This window comes from Eucyclogobius newberryi, unplaced genomic scaffold (assembly GCF_026437365.1).
Source record: "Eucyclogobius newberryi isolate DKJ021-1_F unplaced genomic scaffold, fEucNew1.0.hap1 SCAF_8, whole genome shotgun sequence".
In the NCBI taxonomy this organism is placed as follows: domain Eukaryota; kingdom Metazoa; phylum Chordata; class Actinopteri; order Gobiiformes; family Gobiidae; genus Eucyclogobius; species Eucyclogobius newberryi.
This window is the reverse complement of record NW_027316500.1, coordinates 8,019,303-8,031,275: the sequence shown is the minus strand read 5'-3', so window position 1 is coordinate 8,031,275 and position 11,973 is coordinate 8,019,303. Positions and strand designations below refer to the sequence as shown.

General features: G+C 39.0%; 2 long non-coding RNA genes across 2 annotated transcripts; both read left to right on the top strand.

Annotated features, from left to right (window-relative positions):
* The first annotated feature begins 3,075 nt into the window (after positions 1–3,075).
* LOC140351406 (uncharacterized) lies at positions 3,076–5,202 on the top strand. Its single transcript, XR_011925360.1, has 3 exons — positions 3,076–3,121; positions 4,258–4,284; positions 4,873–5,202. It is a non-coding gene; the product is annotated as an uncharacterized lncRNA (long non-coding RNA).
* Positions 5,203–8,425: 3,223 nt separating this feature from the next.
* LOC140351209 (uncharacterized) lies at positions 8,426–9,863 on the top strand. Its single transcript, XR_011925342.1, has 3 exons — positions 8,426–8,493; positions 9,571–9,614; positions 9,690–9,863. It is a non-coding gene; the product is annotated as an uncharacterized lncRNA (long non-coding RNA).
* Positions 9,864–11,973: the final 2,110 nt, after the last annotated feature.

Below are 11,973 nucleotides of genomic sequence, written 5' to 3'. Positions count from 1 at the left end.
CAATTACAGTGAAGCGAGTATTTATAATTTGTTTTTTTTTCTACCTCTGGACATATGATCATAAGATTCTCTTTCATAAAATTTGATTCAAATGTAAAATGCTTTGTGTGTTCACTTTTAGACTAAAACAAACAAACAAACAAACAAACAAACAAACATGTAGCATTTCATGTAACGCAATGAGATCTCCATGGAGACAAGCAGGTAGTGGCACCCTAACCAGAAAACACCTTTCATTTTTGCCAAATACAGTTTTTAGGTTATTCCAAGACAAGCTTAATCTGAATAAATGCAAGATTGATATGTTTAATGCCATACTGTGGAACAATTCAGACAATGCAACAACATCTCCATAGAGACAATCTGATAACGGATGTCTATGTCTATGTTACACAGTGGAAACTTTGCCCTACACCTTTAACCTTTAACAAGTCTCTGTGACTGCTCTGACTCTTCAAACAAGAGCTGAGTTCAGTCTGACACTGTCTGAAGTCACCTGCATCATGGTTTTCATGAGCGACTTCAAACTTCTGGTGGAGGGGGACAGGCTGTGTAGGGTCTCGTTCAAGTAGGAGGCCAAATCCACAGTATTGACAAACACAATGGCAGCAACAGCCTTTGTTCACAGCTGTCTCATGATAATAGATCCACACCCCACACACGTCTGCCTACGGAAAGCTACTGGCACAGGTTGAATACTGCGCTGTATGCTGCCATTGGTCGAGCACAGTCACGTGACATGAAGCATGTAAATGACATAATAGTAGGTGTGGTTGTGAACAAGGAGGCCATGAAATAAACAAATATATATTCGATATTTGTTTATTAATTTGACACATTTTAATATTCAAGCAGGGTTTTAATAAAGTCGATTTTTACCTTCCGTGCACAGACTGTGAGGTCTGTGCACGGAAGGTAAAAATCGTCTTGTCTGTTCTTTGGCTGTTCCTGTTGTTCCGGGCGTCTCCAAAGCCCAGCCCGTGTCTGTGCTGTCCCATTATCCCATTTGAAACTCTTGAAAAGACTATAATCATATCCTGTGCTCCACCAGGATCTTCAAACAGCTTCATTTCAGCTTCATCTTGGTCAAATTTTTTTGAAAATATTTTCATCCCATGACTTTTGCCTTCTAAACAACTATTTGATTAATTGAAAGTATAATCTCTAGACTAATCGAATATCAAAAGGGTCGTTAGTTGCAGCACTAGATCATGGCAGTGTGAGTTTGGGTATGAGAGTCCAGGCAGTTCCAGGCTTTACTTTCAAAAGAATGACAGACCATAGTCGACATTTAATACTTTATCAATTTTCAGTGGCGGCTGGTGGTACAAATTATAGGGGGGGCTATTTGACAAAACCATGTTTTTGTTTTTTTTTAAATGTCCAAAATTGAAATTTTTAACATTGACTGTATGGATACATATTTTAAATACACATTTACAAACGAAAATTAAGTAAACACACTTTATTTCCACTCCAAAAGAGCAAATCAAAAATCTGAGTGATACTGTCACTTATTGTGCAGAGTAGCAATTACTACATTAAGAGGAAATAAAAACACAACACAACAAAAAACAAAAAAGTGGCATTAGTTACCCTGAACTACATGTGTAACATTTTACATTTTTATATTTAATTATCAAAGACATTATTCCTGTATGGAAAGTTGTCATTTATGGCTTTCTTTCATGGGTTTTCTAATAACAAAATAACAAAAGCATATTTTTATCAATAGAAGTTAAGCATACTTAATGCTTAGCGTTAGCCTTATGCAAGTAATTAACTAAAAAAACTGCGTGTTTGTTGTCATGGTAACCGAGCACGGAGTTTGACAGATCACATGTCTCGGTTCGGATTGATAAGAAATCAGCCACTTTCAACACAAATAAAGCCAGGAAACAGTTGAGCAGCTCATTCTGAGTCGTTTTGGACGTACCTTTTGTCACAGACTCTGTAGATGCAGTTTTAAGACGTAAACACGGAAAACACGGCGCGTGTGGCACTTCCGCGTAGGCGCGCGCACATGTATGTGTCAAAAGGGCGCTTTCTGGAGCGCCCCAAAGTCGCTATTTTCCTATGGAGAAAACCATAGTGAGTAGTCACTTTTGATTGTGATTTGATTGGCTAAAAATCCCCATTGCTTTTCTAGGGGGAGTGTCTGGGGCGCTTTTCAAACCGCCCCAACAGCAGACCACGCGCCGCGCAAACAAAGTATACATCTATATCTATTTATAGATATATATATGGATATATATTATTATTTTACACATTTACACTAAGAATATAAGATATTTCTGAATTAATTATATTGTTTTTAGACACAAAATTTACATAGTTGGCAGATTGACAGGGGGCGGCGCCCCAGCGCCCTTAATGGACCAGCCGCTGCTGTCTATTTTTATTTTTACCTCTGGAGCAGATTTAAATATTTTTTTCTTTTTTACTTAGATAGGTTGTTTTATCATTGTTTATGTTCCAGTTCCTATATGAATTCTGTTCATTGACGATGGCAATAAACCTTTTCTGATTCTGATTCATTCTGAGGAAAAGGGAAGACAAGACTGTTCAGAAGTGAAACTGTGGTGTGTTATTTTTGTACTGGAGACAATGAGTAAGAGATTATTATTATTATTGGACGACTGTCAATTCACAAAAATGCTACCATAGAAGAAGCTCGAATGAAATGAGCTGAAGAAACATTGATCTTTTGATCTGAAGGTCGGCGGTTCGATTCAAGCTCTCGACTTAAAAATACAATAGCAGAGCTGTCACATCCACTGACTCACAGGTTGGCAGCACAATTCCAGCTGCTTCAAGTAAAAACTACTGTTGTGTCCTTGGGCAAGACACTTATCCTGCCTCGCCCCCAGTGTCTGCGCTACATGGTGTGTGAATGGGTGAGTGAATGGGTGAGTGGTTCCTTGATGTAAAGTGTTTTGAGTGCCTTGAATGTAGAAAAGTGCTGTATAAATGCAGTCACATAGTTCACTCACAGCTTTGTGTCCCTGACACACGTCAGTGGTGTGGTTTCCGCTGCATCACTTCTGTAAAAGACTCTGGTTTCATTGTCACACTTCTGTGTCTGTCATGGCTGGACCTCTGCTGCTCCTCTGCTGCATGAGTGAGTGAGATTTTTTATTATTAAACGTTATATTAGAATACTTTGATTTCACAGAACAGATTCAACAGCCATTATCTATTCATGCATATTATCTATTTGTACTATTGGGTAGAAAAAACATGGCAACACAGCATTAGGAGGGTAATAATGAATAAATAGGATGTTATGCTTATGTACAGTGTAACTTTTTTCAGGTATTGCTCTGCTTGGAATTTTCCACTGTATAAACATATAAATCATCATGTATTTTATTGTGAATGTTTTATTGTTAGAAAATACCTTGAAAAACATCCATTCTTGCTCTGTTAGAGCGCCGCTTCACAGATCTGACCGTAACTTGGCCTGAACCTGATTGTTTGCATGTAATAAAGTAAAATATGTTCAGTACAGATATATTGTAAAATCCTCTTTTTGGCTCAAAATGAGACCACATAAGTATGCTAAAGTTAGCTTTACTGTGACAGCAAAACTTGATCTGGGCTCAGAGATTTGTGAAAAGATGTTACAAACTCACAAAAAAAAAAACACAAAACCCGGGGAATATTTAAAAGAATAATAGAGGATTTTTGGCGAGCAATCTGAGTCTCATTTCCTCGTGGCGTGGACAGCCGAGAAGTTCTCCCACATGTCGATCATTCCCTGCGTGCTACTGCACACCTGCAGGCTCGTTCCTGCTCGTCTCCAGGAGAGCAGCACGTTTCCCTGGCTGCGCATGCGTGGTTGACATGCCGGTGTGTTTAGTGAATTCCTTCAGTGTACAATACAAAAAGACAGAGAAAGACTGTGTTTGAGCTCAGAAGAGACGGAAATCTGCGGAGACGAGATGTGATGCAATCCATCGCGCTCATAAACAAACGTGTAGCAGTGAAGGTTTGATTGTAGGCGGCCTCTTGAAAAGAACAGGAGGGTGGGAGGTGAGTGTGCGGCACACATGAGCATGAGCATTTTTTTTTTTAAAAGGTTCTCAAATCGTCGAAAATATATATTATTTAAGACAGTGGTAAGGATTAGGTAATACATTGAGTGAACTAGTTTTCACGTTTCATGACAAAGTTCAGGTGCAGCGCCCTTAACAAGTTTTAGAACCACAATTTAGAAGTTTTGTATTTGATTTTGATATATTTTATTCCCAACAGATGTCATTTTGGAGGTCACAGCTCAAGGTAAACTGGCTTTAATTGTTGACAATGGATTTTTGCTTTTGTGTATAATAATTTAAATCTCCTGAAGCAGTTTCTCTCCTAATCTTACATCCTCTGATTATCAGTGACCAACAGTGTCACAATTTACTGTCAGATGAGCCTTAATGCAATTTTAGTTAAATGATTTATTTATACCATATTAAACATTTTACTACACTTAATGTAGGTCCTTAACTGTGGTAATGAGTCTTCTAAAGTATCCAGCATTAAATCCACTGGTCCAAAGCAAAAGAGCTTGACAGTTCTTAAAATACAAGTAGATTATTAGGGATCATCTCAAAATGGGTTGAAGCTGAAAAGACTTGATTTTTTTCGTCTCTCTCTAGACCCCCTCCCCCCTCAAAAGACTTTGTCTGGCTCCACATAAAATTTTACGCGTTGATAAAACGATAGTAGCTTGATAGACCCTGCTCACCTCTAGTGAACATCCCCCCCCTTCTTTCTACGTTGGTTTGGCTAATTAGGTCTAAAAGAAACAAACAAGCTTGATCAACAGTGAATGTAATTAACACAAATAAATGCTAAGTTTAAGTTTCTGGCTCCTGACAGGTCTGGCTCCTCCCACTTTGACTGCACGTCCATCAGTGATCACAGAGACAGACAGAGTTCATCTAAACTGTCGACCTCCACGTTCTGTCTCTGTGTCTCGATGCTATTTCTACACAACAGAAGGACAATCCTGGACAAACTCTTCATGTGTTCAGTCTGTGAGAGGCTCTGATCTGCTGATGCTGAACCAGAGACCTCCTGTTCAAGTTAAAGTCCAGTGTTATTATGTTAAAGAATGGGGACGAACCATCTCTACATCTGACCATAGTGACCAAACCTCTGTCACTGTTAACTTACAAAGTAAGTTACTACATGCATTAACACAATCTTTAGGAGAAGGGCATTTTAATTCATTCATTTTAAAAGTAATTGATTAAATCCAATTGTTTGTTATAAAACACAACTTTTAACTAAGTTTAGCTTGAAAATCACAGAATAGGTTGCGTTCACGTTGTAGAATTTCACAGTTTCTATCCAGCATCCACATGATCATTATTTGTTTAGGATCGGCCACAAAAGCTTGTCATATTCACCTCGACAACAACTCACAGCATCATGTCTTTGTTGATTGATTGATGCTTTAATGTAATTCACTGTTACTTTTGGCAATGACCACAAATTATTATTTTGAATCTTATTATTAAATCTATTGAATAATAGCACCATGTTTTGATGTAATGTGGAAAAAAATAATTGCACCTTTCTTTATTTATACTGACAGAGAAGACGTTGCACTTTGTGTCAGTTTTTGTCTCATGTGGAGAGATCCAGTAATTGTAGACATAATTAAGGTAAAAACATCTGCAACATTAAACATTCTGACATAGAATGTTCTGCTCATTTTAAACTTTTTAGGATTCAAGAATGTTTTGATGTCATGTGAACAAACCTATTCACCTCCATAAGTAAATATTCATGCTTTGATGATGCTTTTGTTTCAGGTATGAAACCAGAGATTAGTCTTCAGCCTTATGATAGCGGTTTGAAAGAGGTTATTATTGCCTGTTCCTCGTCTTCTTTTGTTGCTGGATCCAAATGTAACTTGTATTTTGGAGAATCTACACAGCCATATTCAACTGTTAACTCATGGACAAATGGAAAAAGATTGTCCTGCCAGTTTTATGTCTCTAAAACAGATTTTGTGACCCATTTCCATAACGTTCAGAGAAAAGTGGTCAGCTGTGACTACACTTTAGGAAACAGACCCAGCTCTCTCTCTCTTCGCAGTGAACAATATGAACTGTCAGGTCAGTCTCAAATCCTGACTCTGAAGTGTTCACAGTTTGTTGTATTTTCACTACAGAAACTGTGTTATTTTGCAGTTTTCATGAGTAAATATTATCCAAACCAGCTCCATGTGACCACAGCTCCATCAGACCCAGTGAAGACCACAGACCCAAAACAGGAAACAGGAAGTGACTCTGAAGCCGTCAGACCAGGTAACAATAAGATTCAGGTAAAACTATTTTTAAAAGTAAATGTTACTTATAGAGTTATATTTTATAGAACAGGACTAACAAAGCACTTTACAAATAAAAATGACAACGGTAATAAAATGCAAACAGTTTGAAACAACAATAAAGAAATACAACCTGTAATATCAAGAAGAAGAATCATAAAAGGCATGTGGATCATAAGAGATCAGAAATGAGGGTTTATTCTCTTTTTGAGGCTTGTTAGACTTACCTCGTCTTAGCTTAGCTTTTAAATTTTAGTTCAGAATTGTTTGTTTGTGAAATTGTGGGAAATAATTTTTGTGTTCCTTTTCTCTTGTAGTTGAAAGGACAAAAGTGACCACAGCTCCATCAGACCCCGTGAAGACCACAGACCAAAAACATGAAACAGGAAGTGACTCTGAAGCCGTCGATCCAAGTAACAGTTTAGATAAAAAGCATTTACATTTACACCAGGTTAAATACACATCTTTGATTAAAGGTGCACTCTGGAACTTTCCTGGTGGAGGACACACCCCCTGTTTGTCTCCATGGACATTTTATCACTTAGTCTGGAATGTGTCGGTGTAGTCCCTCATTCGTCCAGGCGTGTTCCATAGTAGAAAAAGCTTCAGTTGTAGTCATCTGGACTCAGTTAGAAAAAATAGACGTTTCGACTCTCATCCAAGAGTCATTGTCATTGTCATTGTTTGACAATGAGATGAGAGTCGAAACGTCTATTTTTTCTAACTGAGTCCAGATGACTTCAACTGAAGCTTTTTCTTAGTCTGGAATGTTCCACAGTATGGCATTATGCTTATCCATCTCCATGGAGACAAGCAAGTGACACCTCCCAAGTTACAGGTCAGATGTGTGGAAAGGTGTCTCCAGTCACAATAACACTGCTGACCATAAACCATATCAGTATATTTTAGGAGGAAAACACCTGTGGAGTAATTTATATAACATAGATATGTTTTCTGCCAGAAATGTTACATAGTGCATCTTTAAGTTAAATAAATGTATTATTTTTTTTGCAACTGACAGGAGCAAAGTGCCCCAGCCCCATGTGATTAATATGTTTGTGTTTGTCTTTTCTCTTGCAGGTGAACGGACAAAAGTGACCACAGCTCCATCAGACCCAGTGAAGACCACAGACCCTCAACATGAAACAGGAAGTGACTCAGAGACTGGTAACGGTTTTTAGATGATCTGTTTTCATCCTCACCACTTAAAATGTGCCATGGGTGATGATTACACGGTTTCTTTAATTACTGTTTATTTCATTTTTTATTCTCTATTTTCCTGTAGTTGACACAACCAAAGTGAAACTGCTCCATGTGACCACAGCTCCATCAGACCCAGTGAAGACCACAGGTTCAAATCCAGCTAAATATTGTAACAGTAATATAACAATAAGTTTATCTCCAGTTTGTAAATACTGTAAATCCTAATTTATAGCATTGGCCATGATAATAATAGTTACAAAGCTGCTGGATTGATGTGATGTTTTGTCAGTTTAACCCTCAAAACCTTGTCTAGAAACTGAGTTGCTTTTTTTGTTTTTCAGGAAAAATCAAACCGATGTGGGTGATGATTTGCACAATGTGTGGAGTTCTTGTGGCCTTTGTAAATTTGGTGGTAGCTTTTTTTTGCATAAAACCAATAAATGGTAAGAAAGACTGCTGTAAATTAAAAATAAAAGCAATTTCAAATATTTTCTGAATGGAATTTATTATTTTCCATTTAAAGAAACCCAGAGCCAAAAAAGGTAAGAAGTTCTTCTCTTTTAAAAAAAAATTCAAAACACAATAAAACACCCATCACAAAATATTACTCTTTTTTTAAATTGTAAAGTAATTGCATTTGTAGTTTTGAAAAGGTTTTAACAGTGTTCTTTTCTCGTTATCAAAGCTCACGATGCAAGGCTGTTGGTATGTTCAAATATTACACCTAAATGATCTATATTATGTGTTGAATCTAAAGTGTTGTCTGTTTCAGAGTATGTGAACACACAGAATCAGCCAATCAAACGCAGTGGCCACATGGTGGTTATTGTTCTTCTTTAACCTACTGTGTTTCCTGTTTATCCTCATTTATTGATTTTATTTCATCCTGAAGCTTGTTGCAGACGATGATAAAATCTACAGTGTGATCACCTCAGTGCCCAGTGCCGACAGCTCCAGAGGTGAGTTTCATAAACTGCATATTCATTGTTTCAAGCTGTGGCAACACGACTCCATCGTTACAGAAAGTCAAATATTTTGTTTTGGGAAAAGTCAAAAGACACATACTATGCTAAATTAACTTTTTTGAGCTTTTAACCATGTTCTACTATTGTTCCCTCATCAAAAACATACCTGGAGTTGCTTTTAGCAGCTAGTTTGATGAATCCTGATTAGAAAATCATTTCCTTTCCATTTCCTTTTCCGTTTCCGTTTCTCTTTTCTACTATTTTGTGAGTTCATAAGTCATCTCCAGGCTCGCTCTGTGAATTTATCCCGTCTAATCACGATCATTACAACTGTGTGCTGGGACCCGGATGTTTATCTTAAACTGTGTGTGTGTAATTTCCTCTGCAGCCAATAGAGAGGGAGAGATCCAAATGTAATTTTGTTTGTACTAAACAAATACATATTTTTTTCATTATGAAACATGAAAAGTAACGGTACTGAAGAGCATGTTTAAAGACAGCATAATATTTGTCCTTTAACACAAAAGAGTCCAGCTGCCGTCAGGGGCAAAAAAGATACATTATTTTGAAATGGACACGTTTTTCATCAACGACAGCCCCATGGTTAGGTTTGATAAGGTTAGGGTTTTGATTAAGGGTCAATTATCAAAAATTAAACCTAACCAGAAGCAGTGCTGGAGCTCCAGTCGTGGCACCGCCCCTCGTCTGCAGACAGTCCTTCTCCAAATATACAATCTCAAATGGTGGGAAAGGGCCTGTAACTCTATGGGAGATTTACAGTTCTGATAGAAATATCCAAACTAGAAATCCACAAATTATGTGTTTGGGATTGGCCCCACAAACCTGCAATAAGATCACATCTCATTTTGTTCATTTGAGCTGGGCCATACTCTGAAGCAGTATTTGTTTGTACCAGACATTTACACTGTTGTTGTGTCCTTCTCTGTGTGAGGTTCTACATGACTTTAACATTATGATTTTCTATATCTAGTTAATTCAATATATCAATAAAGATGTTGTAAAAAAAATGTTTTACTCAAACTTAAACATCTCATGTACTCATTTCGACAGCTTCTGCAGCGGTCATGGGAAACCGAAGCAAAGATGTGAATGAGGTGAGGAGTTGTTGGACATTTGGACTTTTTATAAACAGTAAATAGTGTGATTGTTGTTGTTGTTTTTTGTTTCAGAGTGAGACGTGTCACCTGTACTGCACCGTCCAGGATGAATCGACCTCAGGATCTGTGGAGAACGTTCTCTACAGCTCCACTGAACACTGAGGACACTTTTACTGTGAGGAAGGACTGGAGACTTGTAGCACTTGTTTTTTTTGGGTTTTAGTGTTGCTGTCGTTTTGATTGAATATAGTTTGTGATCTATGGAATACTGTATTTCAAACAAAGTAGTAATTCATACATGTTTGTCCTTCCGAGTATCACTGGAGCTAAAACAGGTCTAAAAGTATTAATTTGGGCTAAAACAGGTCTAAATAGATCAACGCGGGCGTGACATCAGAATATTAATGAGCGCTACAAAAGTCGCGGATGAACGTGCAAGCCCTCTCAGGCCGTCAGAGAAATAACATGGGAAAATGGCAGAACAACAGCGACTACGACAGCTAATCTCAATCAAATTGACGAAAGATGACATCCCAAGAGCGAAGCTGAAACAGCATAAAGTAGAGGACCATTCTGAACTAGTTGAAGCGATGTTTACGTGCAGAGCACGTCGTATTAGCGGAAAGAAGGCTGAACTTAAAAAAGTATATCCGGGCTTTCAGCGTCTTCATCCAGACTCATCGCTCTCTCCTCGGCTCACAACAAGTCCGATTTTGGAACATTACGACATGGCATTTGTAAGGGTTTACTGAATAAAACTTATGTTAATTCTACAGCGTTTGCAGAACACGGTAAACTTATGTCGGGGGCTCCAGCCGCAGGCAGCGATGAGTGACAACCTGCGTCCCCGGGGTTTGCTTACTTTCACGGGCAGAACGCGCCCCCTTCCCCGCGCTCTCCGGGTCTAAATTCCCCTGTAGAGACATGGACACAAGAGTCTTTGACCACTCTCCAGAGAGCGCCGCGGAGGGGACGCGTTATACCCGTGAAAGTAAGCAAACCCCGGGGACGCAGGTTGTCACTCACCGCTGCCTGTGGCTGGAGCCGGGGACATAAGTTTACCGTGTTCCGCGCGCGCTGCACATCAGTTTTATTTAGTAGACCCAAAACAACACTGACACTCACCGTCACTATTATTTATCATCATGTTTATTACTCTATCTCACCTGTTCGTTGCTGGGATAGGATTTGGGTGGTCAGATGTTGGTCCATGTCCACCTACAAAGTGTTTTGAACAAATGTAGGTGCTCCTCCTAATTTTCCCGACGTGGAAATGTTCTTTTGGTCTGCCACACGCCCGTATCCACAAGTGACATTTGTCACTTTTCGTCGTCGGCTTCAGGAAAGTTCTGAACCAAACGCCCTTTATTTCAGGTCTATCAGTGTAGCGAAAATCACTTCTACACATTCCATAGCAGCAGTGTTTGTTGCTGACCATCTTTGTGGAACAAAAGAGTCAATTCTGGGTCGAAATAATCAGTTTTGACCGTCGCTTTATGAAATGTTTTCATAGGGAATTGATAGCCCCGCAGTTTTTGTTGACTGACTTCCGGGTGCGCGCTGTTGGCGCAGTGACGTCACATGGTTATTTTTAGCTCGGCCGTGGAGCACTATTGAAATAAACCATTGCTACATTAGTTCAAAGCAAGAAATAACTCAAAGGAGAACATAAAAAGTGAATAAAATTGACTTTAAATCAATGAATTAGCTTTCAATTAGCTATCAAAGTTTCAAAGTAACAAAATTGTATTCTGACGAGCACATGCTGCAAGAGACCATGTAGCACTGATAAAAGACCAATTCAGTTTTGCAGTTAAATCATGTAAATATGCATTTGTGTATTGTATTTGTAATAATTTAGAAATATATGACAATAAAGTGTTTTTTGTTGTTGTGTTTTTGTGAGAATTATTAGTGTTCTGTGAATTTGAAAGGATACAGTAACATGTATTTTATTTTAACATTTCGTCCCCTCGGTTGACACGTCTCTGCAACATCGCGTGGCGTTCGGGGACCGTGCCTCTGGACTGGCAGACCGGGGTGGTGGTCCCTCTGTTCAAGAAGGGGGACCGGAGGGTGTGTTCCAACTACAGAGGGATCACACTCCTCAGCCTCCCGGGTAAGGTCTATTCCAAGGTACTGGAGAGGAGAATCCGACCGATAGTCGAACCTCGGATTCAGGAGGGGCAGAGTGGTTTTCGTCCCGGTCGTGGAACACTGGACCAGCTCTATACCCTCCATCGGGTGCTCGAGGGTTCATGGGAGTTTGCCCAACCAGTCCACATGTGCTTTGTGGATCTGGAGAAGGCTTTCGACCGTGTCCCTCGGGGTGTCCTTTGGGGGGTGCTCCGGGAGT